Source organism: Trachemys scripta, chromosome 8 (assembly GCF_013100865.1).
Source record: "Trachemys scripta elegans isolate TJP31775 chromosome 8, CAS_Tse_1.0, whole genome shotgun sequence".
Taxonomy (NCBI): Eukaryota; Metazoa; Chordata; order Testudines; family Emydidae; genus Trachemys; species Trachemys scripta.
In genome coordinates, this window is record NC_048305.1 from 81,167,156 (window position 1) to 81,189,743 (window position 22,588).

Genomic DNA, 22,588 nt, shown 5'->3' on the forward strand with positions numbered 1-22,588 from the left:
TCAGGACAACCTGTTCTAATGCATTCCTGTTGCTTGGTGTAGCAGGGTGGACACCCACTCCTGCCCAGAAGGGCCTGAAATAGTCCTGGGAGAAGGCTGGGGCAGGGAAAGCTGGGCTGATTGGGGAAACAGCCTCAGCTGTGGCCACGCCCCAAACAGACCCAGCTGGCCCTATAAAGGCTAGGGCAGCCAGAAGCTCAGCAGTCTCGCTCTGCACTCAGAGAGAGAAGGGCCTGGCTGCAGGGAGTGGAGATAGAATACCTGGGTGGAGCAGGGCTGGGGAGAGGCTGGGGAGCTCCAGCCTGGAAAGCCCCAGGCTGTGGCCTAGTCTAAGGCTAATTGGGTACTGGGATTGCAGAGGGCAGTCCACAGGTAGGCCAAGGCAGCAGGTCCAAACCCCCCTTGCCTGTGATGAGTGGCTTATACTGCAGTCTGCCCTAGGGTGCAGGGACTAGTTGGTGACTGGTAGCAGCCCAGAACTGAGGCAAGGTGGGGATAGTGGGTGGGGGTTCACCTGGGAGGGGGAGACCTAGTTAAAGAGGCACCAGGGTCCTGGGAGGGACACGGGGGCCAGTAGCAGTAAGGTGGATCACTGGCTTGCAGAGGGCGCTCCGGGCTGGATTGAGCTAATTCCCAGGATAACCAGCAGGAGCTGCCGCAGGGGTGAGTCTGAACCGCTTACACTTGGTCTCCACCAACCAGAACTATTGTCACCAATGCCTCCTTAATAGGTTGGGGAGTACATCTGGAATCCCTGAAGGTTCAAAGCCTATAGTTGGAATGGGAAGCTTCTCTACATATCAACATTCTGGAGTTTTGTGCCCTCTACAGTGCTTGTTAGACCTTTCAAAATCACATCAGGGGCTGAGCAGTTCACACCCACTGACAATACCATCATGATGTTTTATGTGAACAGGCAGTGGGAAGCACACTCCGGTGTTCTCTGTCAGGAGGCAATCAGATTCTGGCAGCTTTGCACTGGGGAAAACATTACCCCCATAGTCAATCATTTGCCTGGGGTCCACAATCGCTTGGCAGATCTCCTGAGCAGGAATTTCTCCCTGAATCATGAGTGACCTCTGAAGCCCAGTGTCTCATGGTCTATCTTTGCAGTCTAGGGAATCCTGACAATCGACCTGGTTCCCATGAGAGCAAACAAGAAATGCAGCCATTTTGCTCCTGGGGATGGGGTGGGGGGCTCCTTGATGAATGCTTTTCACTTGAGTGGGAATTGGCATTCCTCTATGCCTTTCCTGCAAGTCTGATCATCCTGCAGGTCATTCTCAAGTTGAAATTGTGCTGTTCCAGGCTCGATCTCATTGCTCCAGCATGGCTGAGACAGTGTTGGTTTTCTGATTTCCTCACCTTCAGTCCAGCCTGCCACATCCCTTCTTCTTCACCCCAACCTCCTGCCTCAGTATCATGGTTATTTTTTCACTCAGCTCCCTCCACTTCACAGTGCAGATGCTGCATGGTTAGTTGAGGAGGAGTGATGTTGGGGTGTAGTCTGGCAGCTCTTGATTATCAGTAGGAAGCTCTCCACCAGGGCAGCCTATCTGGCCAAGTGGAAGCTGTTTTTGGTGTGTTTTTTTGCCCAGGGAGTTCAACCAAAGCAGGCTTGTATCCAGAACATTTTAGAGTACCTGTTATACCTTCAGTCTTCTGTCCTTGCACTTAGTTCACGGAGTGGTGCCGATTTTAGCATTTCATCCACCTATCCATGAGAAGTTAGTGTTTTCAAACCATTTGGCAGTGAGGTTCTTGAAAAGAGTCACTTCACTCCACCCATCAGTGAAAGAGCCATTTCCTCTGTGGGACCTTAATACTGTTTTAGTGGCTCTTGTGGGACCTCAATTCTACCCTCTAGCCACTTCTTCTTTCTCCCCTTTATGTCAGAAAACTGCCTTCCTTGTGGCAATAACATCTGCAAGAATAGTGTGAGAGTCGCAAATTTCGGAGGCTCTTAACATGGAATTTTCCGAAGACAAAGTGACCCTGTGGCCGCACCCTAAGATTTTATCTACAATGGTTTCCCAGTTTCATTTGACTCAAGTTATATATCGACCAGTGTTCTTCCATAAGCTGCATTCAACCACAGAGGAGCAGTGTCTCCACACTTTGGATGTCAGATGATGCCTAGTGTTTTATTTGGAGAGAACTAAAACCTTTCCATTCCTCACTCTCTGTTTGTTTTATATGGAGACCGAATGAAGGGTCTAGCAGTCTCTTCACAGACAGTCTCCAGGTGGATAACTTCTTGTGTCATGACAGCATGCAAAGTAGCCCAGTCTACACAACCTCAAGAGGTACGAGCTCATTCCATGAGAACTCAGGCAATGTCAATGGCATTTCTAAATGACATTCCTATGTTGGACATTCGTAGGGCAGCCCCTTGGTCCTCTGTGCATACTTTTGCAAACCACTGTGCCATTATGGCTGCATCCAGATCAGATGCAAACAGATGCAATTTTGCAGTCCCCTCTTTAATTAGATTCCAGGCCCCACCTCCTGAGTTCTGCCTGTGAGTCACCCACATAGGATAAATGGCTGCATCTACTGAAAGATTTATAACTGGTTACTTACCTGTAAGTGCTATGCTTTGAGGTGTGATGCAGACGTGTATTCCATGATCCGCCCTCTGTCCCTTCTGCACTTCTGACGTTTGGTGTGAAGGAACTGAGGGGGTCAGGGCAGTGACTGACACCCTTATATGGCAGGGAGGGGTTATGGCTGCAAGGCATGAGTGCCGCCCCAATTGGTACTGCTTGGCAAAGTTCTCTGGCATGTGGGGTGTGTACATCCATATAGAATGCACATCTGCATCACATTTAGAAGAATTTCTATTGTGGGTCTGGAGGGACAAAAGGAGAGGCCCCGAGATAGGACAGACTCTTCTGCTGGGCTAAGAGTATAGCTGGAAAGATTAACAATATTGCTGGGTGGGTTAAGGGAACTACTGTTGTGGCTGCTTGTGGCATGTAGCAGTTTAGATAGTTTAGTGTCCTTTTTCCTTTGTAGAGAGGCAAAGTTTGTCTTGTAAATGGCTTGTCTAGTTTTTGTAAAGTCTATCCATGAGGAAGTTTGTGTGGAAGGTTGGTTTCTTATGAGAGTATCCAGTTCTGAGAGCTCATTCTTAATCTTTCCCTGTTTGCTGTATAGGATGCTGATCAGGTGGTTTCGCAGTTTCTTTGAGAGTGTGTGACACAGTCTCTCAGCATAGTCTGTGTGATATGTAGATTGTAATGGATTTTTTACCTTTAGTCCTTTTGGTATGATGTCCATCTGCTTGCATTTGGAAAGGAAGATGATGTCTGTCTGTATCTGTACGAGTTTTTTCATGAGGTTGATGGATTTCCATTCCATACGGCTAAATGCAGTGCCTTGCATAATGACAAGTTTCAGAGTAACAGCCGTGTTAGTCTGTATCCGCAAAAAGAAGAACAGGAGTACTTGTGGCACCTTAGAGACTAACAAATTTATTAGAGCATAAGCTTTCGTGGACTACAGCCCACTTCTTCGGATGCATATAGAATGGAACATATAATGAGGAGATATATATACACACATACAGAGAGCATAAACAGGTGGGAGTTGTCTTACCAACTCTGAGAGGCCAATTAATTAAGAGAAAAAAAGCTTTTGAAGTGATAATCAAGCTAGCCGAGTACAGACAGTGTGATAAGACCCATGAATATGATACAGTTCTGCGGTGACCTAGAATCCTACTTTCGACGTCTCCGACTCAAAGAATATTTCCAACATACCTCTGAACAGCATACTAACCCACAGAATCCTCCCTACCAGCACTACAAAAAAAAGGATTCTGCATGGACTCCTCCGGACGGTCGAAACAACAGACTGGATTTCTACATAGATTGCTTCCGTCGACGTGCAAAGGCTGAAATTGTGGAAAAGCAACATCACTTGCCACATAACCTCAGCCATGCTGAACACAACGCCATCTACAGCCTCAGAAACAACCCTGACATCATAATCAAAAAGGCTGACAAAGGAGGTGCTGTCGTCATCATGAATAAATTGGAATATGACCAGGAGGCTGCTAGACAGCTCTCTAACACCACATTCTACAGGCCATTATCCTCTGATCCCACTGAGGATTACCTAAAGAAACTACACCATCTGCTAAAAAAACTCCCTGACAAAGCACAGGAACAAATCCGTACAGACACATGCCTAGAACCCCAACCAGGGGTATTCTATTTGCTACCCAAGATCCATAAACCTGGATATCCTGGACGCCCCATCATCTCAGGCATTGGCACCCTAACATCAGGCTTGTCTGGTTATGTAGACTCTGTCCTAAGACCCTACGCTACCAGCACTCCCAGCTATCTTCGAGACACCACTGACTTCCTGAGGAAACTACAATCCATCGGTGATCTTCCAGAAAACACCATCCTGGCCACTATGGACGTAGAAGCCCTCTACACGAATATTCCACACAAAGATGGACTACAAGCTATCAGGAACAGTATCCCTGATAATGTCACAGCTAACCTGGTGGCTGAACTTTGTGATTTTGTCCTCACCCACAACTATTTCACATTTGGGGACAATATATACCTTCAAGTCAGCGGCACTGCTATGGGTACCCGCATGGCCCCACAATATGCCAACATTTTTATGGCTGACTTAGAACAACGCTTCCTTAGCTCTCGTCCCCTAACGCCCCTACTCTACTTGCGCTACATTGATGACATCTTCATCATCTGGACCCATGGAAAAGAAGCCCTTGAGGAATTTCACCATGATTTCAATAATTTCCATCCCACCATCAACCTCAGCCTAGATCAATCCACACAAGCGGTCCATTTCCTGGACACTACTGTGCTAATAAGCGATGGTCACATCAATACCACCCTATACCGGAAACCTACTGACCGCTACACTTACCTACATGCCTCCAGCTTCCATCCAGGACACACCACACGATCCATTGTCTACAGCCAAGCTCTAAGATATAACCGCATTTGCTCCAATCCCTCGGATAGAGACAAGCACCTACAAGATCTCTATCAAGCATTCTTAAAACTACAATACCCACCTGCTGAAGTGAAAAAACAGATTGACAGAGCCAGACGAGTACCCAGAAGTCACCTCCTACAAGACAGGCCCAACAAAGAAAATAACAGAACACCACTAGCTGTCACCTTCAGCCCCCAACTAAAACCTCTCCAGCGCATCATCAGAGATCTACAACCTATCCTGAAAGATGATCCTTTACTCTCACAGATTTTGGGAGACAGACCTGTCCTCGCTTACAGACAACCCCCCAACCTAAAGCAAATACTCACCAGCAACCACACATCACTGAACAAAACCACTAACCCAGGAACCTATCCTTGTAACAAACCCCGATGCCAACTCTGTCCACATATCTATTCAAGTGACATCATCATAGGACCTAATCACATCAGCCATACCATCAGGGGCTCGTTCACCTGCACATCTACCAATGTGATATATGCCATCATGTGCCAGCAATGCCCCTCTGCCATGTACATTGGCCAAACCGGACAGTCTCTACGCAAAAGAATTAATGGACACAAATCTGACATCAGGAATCAAAATACTCAAAAACCAGTGGGAGAACACTTTAACCTGTCTGGTCATTCAGTGACAGACCTGCGGGTGGCTATATTACAACAGAAAAACTTCAAAAACAGACTCCAAAGAGAGACTGCAGAGCTAGAATTGATATGCAAACTAGACACAATCAACTCCGGTTTGAATAAGGACTGGGAATGGCTGAGCCATTACAAACGTTGACTCTATCTCCCCTTGTAAGTACTCTCACACTTCTTATCACACTGTCTGTACTCGGCTAGCTTGATTATCACTTCAAAAGCTTTTTTTTCTCTTAATTAATTGGCCTCTCAGAGTTGGTAAGACAACTCCCACCTGTTTATGCTCTCTGTATGTGTGTATATATATCTCCTCATTATATGTTCCATTCTATATGCATCCGAAGAAGTGGGCTGTAGTCCACGAAAGCTTATGCTCTAATAAATTTGTTAGTCTCTAAGGTGCCACAAGTACTCCTGTTCTTCTTTTTGCGGATACAGACTAACACGGCTGTTACTCTGAAACTTGAGATCTAGTAGAGGTTTTTCAACTACAAGGCCATTCTTTTTCTCCTAATACCTTGAACTAATAGTGCTTTTGGTCCAGATATCTCAAAGTGCTTTACAAAGGTAGGTGGGAAACAGAGGCATTCAGTAAAGTGAAGTGACTTGGCCAAGGTCACAGAGTGAGAGAGTGTTGGGGCAGGAATGAAATGTACATGTCCTGACTACTAGTCTGCTCTGTATAGCCAGTTACCATTAGAGAGCTATATATAATTGGGCTGTAGTTAACTTTTAAGAACCTATTGCATGGTATGTTTTTAAACACATGCTATGCAACCCCTTTATTTGTAATGATGTGGGCTAGCAGGGTTCACTGAGGGGCTGGAAGGCCACAGCTTAGCAGTCTCCCCTGGGGGGCCTTGTCAGGTAATCTGGGGCCTAGTGGCCATGGTACAGTCTGTCATTCTCTGGGTTTCCCCTGGTTGGACTAGAGGTGCAGGATAGAGGGTACCAGCCCAGGACCCAAAGGGGGAGTGATGGGGTTGTTTCTGTCCTCTCTAGCTGATACCCCAGATCAGCCTCCCCTGGGCCACTTCCTACCCCCCAGTGCTCTCTTCACTTTGAGGTGTGGTCACAGCCTTCTGCTTCCCTCCTTGTGGAGGATTGTCCAAGGAGTATCAATGATCCAGAGAATCAGTCGGGACTTCCCAGCTCCCTTTGGAGTGTCCAATGATTTCCCCCATGTCATGGAGAAGGAGAGAGAAAAAGAGGCCAGGCACCTAGCTGTCCAGTTGGACCTTACCCACCATCCAGGTTCTCCCACTATGGATTCCTCTGTCCTATAACGTACTTACTGGTTTCCTTCCTGTAGACAACCTCTCCTTCACACTTCCCTGCATGATTGCCAAAGTCACATTTTAAGCAGCTTCTCCATTTGGAGCATGCTCTACAACTGCTGAGGGGTGGGGCCTTCTTGGTCCAGTATTGCTCCATCACTCCTTTAATCTTAGTGAGGAGTCTGTAAACCCCATCACATTTAGTTATACAGAGGCAGGACATGCAATCTACCGTGTGTCCAGAGAACCACACAAGTGCTGCATTTAAAGCTATTTACTGTAATGCAGTAGCATCAAGTGCCTTGTTTATTAGTAACATAAACTAAGCAGCCATGTCCCACAGTTGACTTGGCATGTGAAGATCAGTGTGACTTCTCAGTTGTCAGCCTGCACTGATAAATGGCAAGTGTAACAAAAAGTATAGAAACAGTAGCACAGTTTGGAGTGGGCAGATTAGCAACAACAATAATAATCTCCTTTAGCACTGTGTTATTTCATTGTTATGACATTATACTAGAAAAGAAGCTACTTGAAAACAGGTCAGCCCTGCACTGTTTGGGTTTGCATCTGATTTGTAACAGCAGGATGAATTCTGCATTCCTTGAAATTTTCTAGTTTGTGTAAAATAGCTGGAGACGCTGTTTGATTAATGGAGCAAACATTTTATTGTGGCTGTGTCAAAATAAGCAGTATCAAATATAAAATAAGTGTCAAAATAAGCAGTTCTTACATAAGAAGAGCTCGGCTTCTAGGGTTATGAAAAAGTTACATATTTTATATATTTACCCATGTGAAACATGGACAACACTTCATGAAACGCGGTATGTACCATTATCAGATCTGGGAGCTGCTCAGATTTGTTAGTGGTGTAATTGTGTGAATCCTTTGTATCAGTGATGGGTGGAGGTCACACAGTTCAGAGGGTAGTTTTTGGTTCAATAGAGCATTCCAAACATTGAATCCTTATCCAAAACTCAGATGAACTTTTTGAGGTATCCTCCCCATCCATTATTGTCCTGAGAAAGCATCCTTTCCCCTGGACTCTTTGCTGGACACTGGATACCTCCCTTCAAATCCACCAACTGTCGGCAGACTTGTGCTTCCTTAATCCATATAGCCCACTTTTAGATTCTCCTCTGCCTTTGAAGTTGACATAGTGGGATTCAGCAATTCTGAATTACCGTCCATTTAAAAAATAATCATCCTGTCATTTATACTGTCCTCATATTCTGGTTTCGGTTCAGGCTTTCTAACAGATTCAAAGATATCAGAGATGCAAACATTTCCTATTTCTCGCTAAACTTCTGTATCTACTTTGTTTTGCCTGAGGCGCTGTATCTATTTATAGAAATAGAAGGTAGTGATGATATAGTTCTGGTTCATATTATATGCTCTCTTTAGGCTATATGTACCAAGAAACTTAGGTGTAGTGATGCTTGGCATCTCCACTCCTAACTTTTATGCTCCTAGAAAATCACTGGGATTCACAAAGCCTGAATTAGGCACGTATGATCCCTATACAATGAATGGGGAGTGCTGGGTGCCTTAAAATGGAATAGGAGGTGGCTCACCTAACGAAGCCAATGGGAGGTGATGAGCAAAGGGGTGTGTGCTAAGCCCCACCCTTCTCTCAGAGATAGGCACCTAAATCCAGGCTGCAGGGAGGTGCCTCCCTCTGCTTGGGATTCTCAGCTGCAAACCCTCTCTTGGCATTAGGTGCCTACACTGTTTTTGCAAGAAGCAGGATGAGGGGGAAGAGGAGGTTTGATTCCTCCATAATTTATCCACAATGCACCAGCTTCAGGGCCAGAGACAGAACAAGCATAAGAATGACTCTGTAGTGTGGTGGTCGGAGCGCTCACCTAGGAGGTGGGAGACCCAGTATCTAGCCATGCTGCACTGAGAATTTTTATATTATTTATCCAGAGTGGAACAGCTTCAACAGGCGATATTGAGGGAGACTGACTTCAGAATATTCCGAAGCCCCATGTTTAGGGCACTCCCTGAGACATGGCAGATCCTTGTTCAAATCCCTTCTCTCCATCAGGTGATGGGGGTCTCCCACATCTCAGATGAGTACCCTAACTTCTGGGCTAAAAGTTATGTGGGAGCTCCTTCTCCTCTGGCAATTTTGTGTAAGCTTGCCCATAGGGGCCAGATCTGATAGGCTTGCTGTGAGCACACTTAGTGGATCAGGCCCTGCAGGTGAGTTAGGTGGAGGTATGCCTATCTTCTCGTGAGTTGTGCATAACTCTGGAGTTTGGGGATCTGGATGTGTGGTGTGGGGCTGCAGTGTGTGTGCACAGAGGCAGATATAGTGCCTAGGGAATTTTTAATGCTAAAACTTAGGTGCTGAGTGAGTTTAGCCACCTACAGGTTTGACAGCAGCTGAGCAGGGGTTTTGTGAGTCCCAGTGAGGCCTGATTCTGGGATTTAGGTGCCTAAAGTGGCAGTTAGGCACCAAAATCCTTTTGTGAGTCCAGCCCTTAGAGACCGTAGGCGTAGATAGCAATTTATCAGTACAGACACAGGTCAGTTTATCACCTAGTATCCCCACAACCTCCCAGAATATACCAGCCATTGTATACACATAATGTGCTCACTCACGTGGTGAGACAAAGATGTAGCAATGTGTTAATATAGGGGCTTATGAGAAACCTTTCTGTTGCCTCCAGAAAAGGGCATTGAAATGATGGGTGAGAGAAAATTCAGCAGTGGAGGTGACTGGGAAGCAAGGGGGAATATTCTGGTATTGGAGAAGGGAGAAATGCTATGACAATAACATGGGGGTGGGGAGAGACAGGCACAATTTTTAGGGGAGCAGTGGCTTAGGAGAAGGAGAGAAACTATGGAGACAAATGAGCAGAGAAATACACACACTCTGGGGAAAGTGAGAGACTGAGGTTGAAGGAGGATAGAGTTTGGGAAGCCAAGGGGTGGAAAGAGGGCATGATAGGTGTAAGGAGAAACTGCGAGAGCATGAGGAAAGGAAAGGGAAAGCAATGGACAAAAGGGAAAAAATGGGAAAATTGGTAGAAAGATAAATGTAAGAGGAGGAGTGAGAAGGAAGTGATGAAGAAGGGGTAAGGGAGAAGAATAAAGAAATGGAAGGAGAGGGGAAGCAAGAGCTACACAATCTTTAAGGCTGGGGAGTTATTTCATTGCAGTAAACTAACTGTGCTTTCTGGTAGAAAACAGGAAACTGAAAAGAGAAGACAAAGTTAAAACCTTTGGAGGAAACGGGGTGGTAAGGAGACCAGATGACAGAGGTGGGGGGCAAATAGGGCTAACTGAGATCCAGGAGTTGGAACCAAACTGGTAATTTTTTTCTCCCAATAGAACACTAAGTGTAAAAATACAAAACCCAAAATGCATTGAGATCTTAGTCTCCATTGCTAAAACATTTAAGAAAGGGTATGAATAATAACCTGTTGTTTGATTTACATGTTTCATGAAATGTCTTTGTCTTATGTTTATTAGAAAATGTCAGTGCAAATTATTTACAAATAATAAAAGAATTCTACTTATTTTCATAAGTGTCTGTACTAGTAACATTACTACTTAGTAAAATGAATTAAACATGACGTATGTAGTAGCTAAATATTTGTCCTGGTAATGCTTTTTCCTGTTGGAAAAATTATTTAGAGGCACTCAGATCTTCTAAAATAAATGTAAGAACTTGTTATTAGAAGGTAAAATGAAAAATGAATGGGATTATTTTTATAACAAAGTAGAAATCCTCACATTTTAATCATTTGGGGTCTGATTTTAAAAAAATGCATGTACACAACTGTGCACACAAAAAGTGCATGCAATTATGAGTTTAATTTGCATGTGCATTTACTGTAACTACCCTGATAAATCAGATCTGTGTATGTGCAAACTGCCAGTTATGTGTCTCTTCTTGTCTTTGTATATAGTCCATTTTGTGTGTAACCGTATTAACTATGTGTGTTTATTTTGAAAACTCAAAGGCTCATTCAGACAGCCTCTTTATATTAGGGTGCATTGTCTGAATGCCACACAGCCAAAATATTTTTATGCAGCCTACAAGCCATATCCTGTATTTCATTGTTATTTTGACTCAGTCTTGACTTAGGCAAACTCCCAATGACTTCAGAAGGAGTTTACCTGAGTGCGGATTGAAGGGGGACTGCAGTATGTGGCCCCAAGTTTTGTGCAAGCTTTTTATAAGCCAACATGAATTCTAAGAATGTGGAGACAAAAACAGTTTCCTCTCAAGTCAGTGATATGTACTGTATGTTACCAGAAACCCTGGGAATGTTGTTAACATATGGGTAAACAGAGTCTTTCTCCCATTCCTTATTCATCCATTCTTCAGGGACATTCTAGTTTTGGGGTTTTTTTGCAGGAGGAGGGACAAGTTGTTGCAGAAACACTATATTGATGGAACTCTTCCGCCTATGCACCGTGACACGAATGCTAGTAGTTTCTCCATCTGAAGATCCAGCTTTTTATTTATCTAGAGACTTGTTTTGAAAACAGCTCCCTTGGTAGAGATCCTGACATTCCACATCAAGGCCTCAATCTTCTTCCTCCCAGTTATGGAATTTGTGATCAACAACAGGAAGTCAATTTTGACTCTCTTGCATCTCCCGAGCTTTCAGAGCTCTGAAAATACAAAGAGCATGACCCTGGAAATTTCTTTTCCCTAGAAGGAGAACAAAGCTCTAGTTGTCAATCAGTCTTTTTTAACACAAATTCTCAGAGTAGCTACTGTCTGTAGCTATCAGGAGGACATAGTTTATAAATAATTGTGGTACTCTTTTTAAAGTCTGGAGCTTAGGTTGTTTTATGTGCTATCAAATCATGATACAAAATAGAAAACAGGACTCAAAGTAAAGTGAGAGGATGAGCCAAAAAGCTTCTGATACAGTATGATGGCTACCATGTATAGGGAAGTGCACTTACTGTCAGATATGGTATAGTATCCATAATCAATTCTAGGAGGGGTTGCATGTCCCTGAATTTTCTGAGATTCATGGCTGGATGATATTTATGACAAAGTAGGCATTTGCTCCTTGGGAGCCAATGTCCTCACATCAGTGGTGAGAAATCTGTGGCCCGCGGGCCACATGCGGCCCATCAGGGTAATCTGATTGTGGGCCACGATACATTTTGCTGACATTGACTGTCCGCAGGCATGGCTCCCTGCAGCTCCCAGTGGCTGTAGTTCGCCATTCCCGGCCAATGGGAACTGCGGGAAGCAGCAGGCCACATATCCCTGCAGCCCGCCACTTCCCGCAGCTCCCATTGGCCGGGAACGGTGAACAGCGGCCACTGGGAGCTGCGGAGGGCTGTGCCTGCGGACAGTCAACATGAGCAAAATGTCTCGTGGCCCACAATCATATTACCCTGATGGGTCGCATGCACCCCACAGGCTGCAGATGCCCATCAGTGCCTCACATATTTGAACCTTTCCAAACTGATATGTGGATTGTTTATAAAGTAAGAACAAACTGAAAGAAGAAACAAATTGCTGTTTAACTGACTTGGATAAATGCAACTGTGTCTGACATTTATACATTCATTTGTGAGCAAGAAGAGTAAAATGTTCATGTAAATCTACTCAAAATCCCTTAAGAGTACTTTTTTGGTACTTGGGAAAGTCATTTGATGGCATTACTCCAACTCAAATATAGTTTGGTATTAATTTATGGGGCTAAATTAATACATTTTGTAACTCTGGTGGCTCCTATGGAGTTATAACGTAGATTAATTTGAACCACATATTTTACTGCCCTCTAAGAAGTGCATGAGGTCACATGAACTAGAGAAACCAGTATAGATGACTACCCTCCTCTTGCCCTCACACATATGTGAGGTCAGTAGAAAACATATTCAGTATTCATAAATTGCAAAAACAGGTGGGATATAACTGAGACTCACATAATAAATAACACATGTTAAAGAAGAGCATCAACATATAGGACATATGATGGGGAAGTCTGCTATATTGCTCTTGTAATTCCAAGGTTTGCATTTTTGTACACACGTAATCATAATAAATGCCTTGTATATGGAGAAGGATAGAGCTAAACATTTAAGAAAATCCATCTTGTCCATTTTTAAACAAGAAAAGCACATAATAAAAAAGCAAAGCCATATATACAATTATATCTGTTGACGACATTGTAGATACTGGTAACCTAACCATTGTAGGTAACCTAAAGAGGGGGTTTTCTTAGAACTCTGTTGCTCCTGATATTAGCCATTTTAATAGTGACATTAGACAAGATCAATATAGGTATTATTTGATTCCCCGCTTCTAGGGTTAGCAGCTCTGAATTTGGGGAGGGATATTTTTAGGATTATTTTTGAACAACTAAAGCCTTTTCTAATGTGGCTGTTTCTATAAACATAGTAATTTAATCCTTTGCACATCTGTAGCAATTTTCATTAGGGATCTCAAAGTTAACGAACTGTCTGACAAAATCCCTCTGTAGTCAGATTGAATTCTTTAGCTTTTGGATCCATAATGGAAATTGCTATAGATATGCAAAGGATTGATTACACTGCTTTACAGCCAAAATGCTTCTGAAATAAATGTAGTCAAACTTTACTAATTCTGGGTCACTGAGAAAGAAAATTATGCTTAAAATTGTTGATTGGCTCTAGTTTTCAAGATATGCTATTGGGTCAGTATATACAACCCTTGACTTGGGAATGGCGGAGGATAAGTGAGTTATAAAGGGAAGGGATCTCAATTTAAATCAGAAATGACTAAAATACATCTTTGACTGGATCTATGAATAAATCTATGACTGGGTTTGGACAGTACTTGCTTTTTAGGCAAAACAATGAATGATGCAATCTGAAGCTGGTATTGCGTCATACATTATATGAATTGCATCATGTTATTCCTAGAAGTGACGGATGATGCAATGATAACGAAGCTTACATCACTCTGCTGAACAAATTGCCCTATATCAGCTCTAGAAATCATATAGTTTCGTGTTCTCTTATTTGTCAGTGTTTGATTTTGCAAAGGGATACATTTCTGTTTAGCCAAAGTGAGCAGAGATGCCTTGTACTTGTGTGAACAGTGCAGATAACTTCTGTTATGTTTGTGGTGAAGTGACTTTTGCATCACAAAAGCGCAGTATAACCACTATGGTTAAGAAAGCTTATCACCTTTATTTTGGCTGCAAAATTGGAGATCAGGACAAGAGGTGGGCCCCACACATATGCTACACCACTTGTGCAACAAATCTTCGCCAGTGGTTGAACAGGAAAAGGAAATCTATGCCTTTTGCAGTGCCAATGATTTGGAGAGAGCAAACAAATCATACCAGCAATTGTTTCTTCTGCATGGTGCCTCCAGTTCGGAAAGGTGTATCAAAGAAGAAAAAGTGGACTGTGCATTATCCAAACATTCCATCAGCTATACGCCCAGTACCCCACGGAGAAGGACTGCCGGTTCCCGATGCACCAGAATCATTCTCACTTGAGTCAGACGAGGAAGAGGATGAAACTTCTGGTCCTGAACCATCAATGTCACAGGACCCACATTTTCTCCCATCCTCCTCCTCTGAACCACACCTCATAACACAAGGTGAACTGAATGACCTTATCAGGGATTTGGAACTACCCAAGAGTAAGGCAGAGCTGTTGGGCTCCAGACTACAGCAGTGGAATTTCCTGGCAGGTGATGTTAGGGTTTCCATGTTCCGTGACCGTCAAAAGGATCTTGTCCCATTCTTCGTCATGGAAGGTGATTTTGTAGCCTGCAACAACATCAATGGTGTGATGGCAGCCCTCAACATCGTTCACGATCCAGATGAGTGTAGACTGTTCATTGATTCATGGAAGACGAGTCTTAAAGCTGTTTTACTGCATAATGACAATGTTTTGCCATCAATTCCAGTTGGTCATGCAGTCCATATGAAGGAAACCCATGACAACATGAAAAAACTTTTGAGGTGCATAAACTATGACCAACGTTAGTGGCAGCTTTGTGGTGATTTGAAGGCTGTTGCTCTTTTGCTTGGTCTGCAGACTGGATACACAAAGTACTGCTGTTTTCTCTGTGAATGGGATAGTCGTGCAAGAGTTTCCCACTACATCAAGAAAGATTGGCCACTCCGACGGTCATTGGAGCCTGGGAGGAAAAGTGTTCAGCATCCACCACTTGTTGAATCAAGGGAGATTTTGTTACCACCCTTACACATCAAGCTGGGTCTGATGAAGAACTTTGTCAAGGCCATTGACAAAACACAAGCAGCTTTCAAGTACCTCCGTGGAAAATGTCCAAGGTTAAGTGAAGCTAAGATAAAGGAAGGTGTCTTTGTTGGTCCTCAGATTCGTGAACTTCTTTGAGATGATGCATTTGACCATGCACTGTGTGGCAAGGAAAAGATGGCATGGAAAGCCTTCCAGTTAGTGGCAACAAATTTTCTCGGAAACAACAAGGCAGATTTTTTCCCACCATACTGCGGAGCAGTGAGCAATGAGCACGGCGAGTGATTTCCCCAGGACATTGCAACAATGGAGAAACGCTATCAATGCTTGTAGACTATTGCTGGACAGTGACAAGAGATGCTCCCTTTAATGAATACAAGAGACAAGCCAAGAAGCGCCGAGTAGACCCTGAATAGGACTAAACTATGTACATAGTTTTTGCCTTTTGTTTCATAATAAATTTTATTTATATAACCCTTTTGCTGATTTTTAAAGTGTTACATAAACAGGACAGGTGAAATATTATCATGTAAAGCAATCATAAACACATGAAAAGACCTAGGTTTACAATTTATGATTAAAACTCTACTATCTACACAATATACATAGACATAAAATGTAAAAACTTAAATATCTTAGAAACAGTAGTCAATCAGTTGTTTTAATTGTCATATTTGAATTCAGCACATCAAAATACGTAATAAATAGCACATTTTATCTCTGAAGCAGACAACTTCTCAAAAATTGTAGACCAGTGTTATTAATATACTTTGAGGTCAGTGAATATTACCACCTCCATTTTAGAGATGATAAAACTGAGTAGAGAGATGTTCAGTGACCAAGGTCATAACAGGAAGTCTGTGGCAGAGAGAGAATAAAAATCCAGGGTATGGATCTGGATCTGCTTGCAGGGCCAACTTTCATAATCAAGGTTGAGGTCTTATGCCTCCAATTTCTATGCTTTAACCACAACACCAACCTTCCCCCTTTTAATAACATGGTAATCGCATCTTAAATGGCTGAACTAGTCTTTTTCTAAATTTGCTTCCTCTTCCAATCCTCCCCCGTGAAATATTTTGGAACAGATATATCTTTTTACATTTAAAAAAAGTGAAAAAAAATTAATAACTGCATTGATAGAAAAAAGTTAACAGGAACATTAATAAGTACAACCTTAATAGGATTTGAACTCACAACTTTTGGAATATGATTTAGACATTTATCCAATAGTCTACACAATCTTTCATTAGTAGCCATGGGAATTTACAGGTGTTAAATTAATTAGAGGAAGGCTCCATTGTTGTTCCATGAATGCAATAAAAACATAATGAAAATTACAAGGAAATAAATTAATTCTAAAAAATCTAATATAAGGGCAGCAGAGTTCAAACAAAGCCTGTTCCCTAGTTTATACCAAGATCTATGAAATGTCACTAATATTAGATTTAATATTGCACGTTATGCTTCACTTGCTGAAATATTTTCATTAAATGCAGATTTTTTAACTGTGTGTTTGGTCTCAGTTTAAAAAAAAAAAACATTTACCCTACATATTAGATATTTCTGTGCAATAGGGGAGCTATTGAAATGATGATTCATCTGTAATGTTAGAATATAAGGTGTGCTGAAAAATGCAAACAGTCCTTACTTATGAGAATAATCCCACTGAAATCAATGTATTGATAGTGTATTAACTAGTTAATACTGAACACTTACTTTGCATTAATGCCCACTGGTTCTCATTGTGTTAGATGCTGTACAAACAAACAAGAAGACACTGTCCCTCCCCCAAAGAACTTAGAATCTAAGGGCCAGTTTCTGACTCATTTAATCATTTTGGGTAGTAGTCAGAGGAAAGCGCTACTCACAATGAATATTGGAATCAGGACCTAAGATGACTACTAGTGTGAGTAAATATTCCAGGATTGATCTCATGGTTTTTAATGCTTGGTAGGTATTGTCAAGGCACTACCCCTGGCTAACCTCAACAATCCTGTGGCCATGCTCTTTTTCTGATAGTACTGTCATTGCTGGCATCCCTGTGTTATGCTGAACTTGTATTTTGTAACTTATTAATATTAAGGGTATTTTCATGAATTCCATGGTGGGTGCGTGTGTATGTAAATATGTGTCTTCTTTATTGTTTTATCCAGTTTTGGTGGCCTTATGCATGCCTGATACCTGAGCTTAGATTTAGTTTTACTAGGGTCCAAATGACCCAGTCCAATGATTGTTGCAAATCAACAATACTCTGCAGTGAGTTGCTACTTGCTTTTTCTGTACTTATACTAACATAGTTTTAAAAGAAAACTCTGTAAAATGTTTTGGATCAAAAATGACGAGTCACCACCTCAGAGAAAGGAGAACCAAAGAAGCAGATATTCATAGATGGTAGGTTCAAATAATAGGTCTTTTGGGTCATCAAATCCAGCTCCTGTATATTGTACAGGACTTTTCTACATTACTCCCACAGGTGTGTTATCTACCTACTGTACTGTGTGCTAACGATAACAGATTTAATGAACAAAACAAATTACACCTCTCACTTAATGGGACAGGTGGCTCAGTGGCACAGAGGCCTGCTGAATGGTTACTACTGAGAGAAAACGGCACAGATTGCCAGAAGTCAGATCAGTGTAAATGTGCTGAAGAACAGCTGCCACAGCTTCCCTACAGCCCCAACATAAAAGCAAAGCCTGAACAGATGAAGCAGCACATGGTACAATGAATGAAGCCCCAACAGTCGCTATACGGTCAAGAGACAAAGCAGGAAAAGAAACACCACTGCTGTAACCAAAATCATGTTTATTATTTATATCACCTGTCCAAAACTCTAGCGACTTGTACATATTTTGCAAAAACATCCATACCAGAGTCTAAGAGATCAACAGCTAATAAATCCTAAGCTAGATCAGTGACCTCTCGGCTTCCCAACCACGCATGGTCTACTTGGAGCTCTGCATTGCCAAAAGCTTGGGACACTAAATAGGCATCACTGAACTGAAGTGTAGGAAAAACGATTTTTTGCCCTTCCCCTTTGTAACTGAAGACCTCTATCAGGATGTAGTGAGGCGGCCTAGCTCCCAGCCGCCCCAGAGAGGGACGAGCCCCTCCGGATGCCAAAGTGGGCGGAGCCACTGGAGCCTGCGCCCGCCCCCCAAAGGTCAAAGCGCGGGACAGGAAGTACCAAAGCCCCACCCCAGGGCTCAGAAGCTGCCTGGTCGCCGGAGAAGCCAGACGCTGGGGGCCTAGCTCCCGCTGGGGAGACTCCTGCAGCCTGTGGCTGACCCGAGGACTGGCCATACCAGTCAAGGCCTGATGACGACCAGACCCCAGAGAAGCTGTTAAGCCTACCAGAGAGAAGTGACCCAGAGAAGCTGCCAAGTCTACCGCTCGCTGAGTACCCTGAGGAGCCCATGGTGCTTGATTCCGTGGAGGACACCGACCATATGCAGATACTGCTAGAGGGGGAGGTAGGAAGTAGCCCGGGGGCAGCTGATCCTAGTCTGGCTGCAGCAACCCAGAGCCGATGTCAGTGTATTGCGGCCAGGATCCCCACTGACACAGCAGCAGGCTGCCTGCAGCTGTTAGGGCCCCAGGCTGGGACACAGTGGAGTGGGCGGGCCTGCATCCTCCTGCCACCCCACTTACGGGTGGTAGTCTCCCCCTCTTCCCAGACGCTCAGAACCAGGAGTCTGGGTTTTTGTTCCTGAACTATTTACTCAGCCCCTGTCTGAGGGTCTGAGCTCCTGTTTGTTTGCTTCCCCGCCCTGACCCAGGGCCTGGGCTCATTCTTGAACTATTTGTGCTCAGCCCCTGCTTGGGGCCTGAGCTCTAGACTGTTTGGTTACCGCCCCGCCCTGACCCAGGGCCTGGGCTTGTTCCGGAACTATTTGCTCAGCCCCTGCCTGAGGGTCTGAGTCCTTGACTGTTTCCTGCCTCACCCGGCTAAGTCCCCGATTCAGCGGACCTCAGTAGTGAGGCAGCCTGGCTCCTAGCTGCCCCAGAGAGGGGCGACCCCAACTGAACCCTTCTACACAGGACTATCCCTAGGGTGACCAGATAGCAGGGGTGAAAAATCAGGATGGGGGTTGGGGGTAATTGGAACCTATATAAGACAAAGCCCCAAATATTGGGACTGTCCCTATAAAATTGGGACATCTGGTCACCCTAACTATCCTTCTGTCTGGGATAATCTTTGGGTTGCATGGCTCCTCTTTCCTTCTCCCTGGATGACTTCCAAACCAGACTTGACCACTAGGAAATGCTGGGTCATTTTTGGATATTGCCCTTAAATAGGGTTACTATATTTTAACACAACAAAAAGAGGACACTCCACGGGGCCTCAACCCCACCCCAACTCCGCCCCTTCTCCAAAGTCCCCGCCTCAACTCCGCCCCCTCCCCTGAATGCTATGCCCCCTGCTCCTCCCCGTCCCCCTGCTTCCTGTGAATCAAATGTTCGTGGGAAGCCTGAAACAGACAGGAAGGCAGGCAGCAGGTAAGCTGGGGCGGTGGCGGGGCGCGAGGAGGCGCGACCCAGTCTGGCGCCCCCCCCTCCCCTGGCCGAGCAGCTCTGGCCGGCCCTGGCCAAGAGGCTCTGGCCCTGATGTCTCTGGCCCGGCTCGGCTCAGGCCCTGGGGCGCCAGCCCTGTTTCTGGCCGAGCGCGCCAGCCCCGGCTGAGCACCCCCAGCCCCGGTCCCAGCGGCTCTGGCCTGGCTCGGCTTGGGCCCCGGTTCCGGCTGAGCGGCTCCGGCCCGGCCCTGGTCCCAGCACTGGGTGAGCGGCGCTGGCCACCGGCCAAGCACCCCCACCCCCAGCCCCATCTCAGTGGCTCCAGCCTGGCTCGGCTCGGCCCTCCGGTTCCGGCCGAGTGACTCCGGCCCCGGCCCTGGCTGAACGGCGCCGGCTGGCAGCCGAGCACTGCCGGCCCCAGCGGCTCAGACTCTGGCCCCAGCGGCTCCAGCCCGGACCCAAGCCCCCCGACCCCTCCCTATTTTCCCCGACATGTCCGGTTTTTTGGTATTTCCTCCCGGATGGGGATTTGAGGACCAAAAAGCTGGACAGGTGCTCCCACCTGTTTATGCTCTCTGTATGTGTGTATATATATCTCCTCAATATATGTTCCATTTTATATGCATCCGAAGAAGTGGGCTGTAGTCCACGAAAGCTTACGCTCTAATAAATTTGTTAGTCTCTAAGGTGCCACAAGTACTCCTGTTCTTCTTTTTGCGGATACAGACTAACACGGCTGTTACTTTGAAACCTGTCATTAATTTGAAAGCCCCTAGAAACCCTGACTAGCCTCTTAGTAATTGGGTCAGATTTTTCTATAAAGCACTTTCACCATTTAGGCTTGCTCATACTTTTTAGACTTGGTTAAGAAAGGCAATCAAGGTAAACTTAATTTCAAACACTTTCGTCCTTAATCTGAATTTCTCGTGTACTCAAAATCCCCACTCAGTCTGTTTTTCTCTGAATCACTAGCTTATATGATTTTAGATACAAAATTTGCTTTACTCCTTTTTAAAATGTTGTCCTTTAAAAAAGACTATTTTCTAGTTCCATGTATGATTTATTGGATTTCTCTCTGTTAGACCCTTACGTTTATCGAGGATCCTTAGTAGTCAAAGGTGTCTAGAGGCCTCTAGAATCAGATTAATTCTACCCCCTCAAAAGCCTCTTGTCTGAAAATTTTTGGCTTTAAACTTGTCTGTATGATTCGGGCAGTATTTCCTCGCTTTCGATGGACCCAACGTCTTTCTTTTGAAACTTACTTTTCTCTGTTGCCTGTCTTATTTGGGGACTTGGGGAAAACTAGGTTCCTATTGCTTTCTCCTTAGTGTAAAATGCAACTCCCCATTCCTTTGCACACTATAAACATTGGAGAAGTTTTTCGACCTTTCCTCAGGTTTGTACCTCTAACAGAAATGAAGGAAACAGCCTCAGGTGAACTTGTGGCCAGTATTAGGTAATCTTTTTCAAGTGCAGATCCTACTTGGCAGTACACTGCTGGCAGAACCATGGCCTTTCAAAGTGACCCACAACATTAACAACTTTAAGGCCGAATTCTTTAGTCCTTGCAATCGTTAACAGAATGGTGCAAGCAGCCATTCCCTTCTCACCACCTTGTCTTCCAGGGATCAGATTTTGCTGAACTACTTAATTGAGCAGGGCCTTGCTCATACACTCAATGCATATAGAATCAGCCTCTCTTACCCTCTCTTTGAGAATAGTTCAGCTTTGCCTTCTGAATTCAACCCATCATCTTGCCTGTCTTCCTGCCTGAAAAACTCTGTGTTGTGATTCCTGTCATATCCTGCTTTCTCTCTCATGCATTCATTTTACAGTCCTTATTTTTTGTCCTTGTAATATAGGTTTGTTTTTATAGCTAATATTTTTTTCTTTCACATATACAACTTTATTTGATTTTACATTTTCTCTTGTGACATTGTATTACCTCCCCGTCCCAATTTTAGGGTCTCCTCACCTGTTATCTTCATACAAGAGGATGTTAATTCAGTTCTTCCTTGTAACATTTTCTGCTTCTTGTTAGAATCATTGCTTAGTACCAATCCATGGATGATTCTATGTATGTTTGTTTCTGTTCTGAGGAAAGACCAATTTCATTAGGGTGGGAGTATTTCATATGAGCAATGCAGTAACTAGCAACTTGTTTTACAATCATCACGTTGTATGATTTTTAGTCTCCCATGTAACACATTAGGAAATGTTAGTATAACATAAGAAACCCATCTTAAGAGCTGTGTCACCAACACACAAACACTTTGGGGCTGTATTTCTTATCCTAAAAAGATGCAAGGGACTTGCATGAAGGAGTTCCATTAGCAGTAATGTTCTGCATATAACCCCTGAAACATCAGAGGAAAACATACCCCTTTGGACTGTGTGCTTAGAGCAAGGAGTTTAGAGTTATTTATGGATACACTTGAATAGTGCTGTTAATAGGCTTTTCTATGGTGTTCATCACCAGAGTATATTGGTGCCTTAGAAACATTAACACATTTATCCTCAGAACATCCCTGTGAGGTACGATAGGGAAGTGGTAATATCACCATTTAACATTTGGGGAAATTGAAGCAAAAAAGATTAAATGATTTGCCCAAGGTCCCAAAGGCAAGTGTGTGGCAGAACTGGGATTAAAACCCAGGTCTCCTGAATCTCACTCCAGTGCCTGAACCACAAGATCATCCTCCTATCTAATTTCATTGTTTACTGTAAATATAATTGGAAATAGCACATTTAACCTTGGTAACCCTCTTCAGTGTAATAAGTCACCATAGCACAGTGTATGAACAGAATTTTTTCTTAAAGGGCTAAATTGTGACTTTACAGCCCATGGTAGAGTGCACCATGGAGCAGCACCACTCAGATGGATTTTCCTGGACCACTGTGTCTGAATTGGATTCAATGGGCTTGTCTACTCAGTGTGGTAGTGCA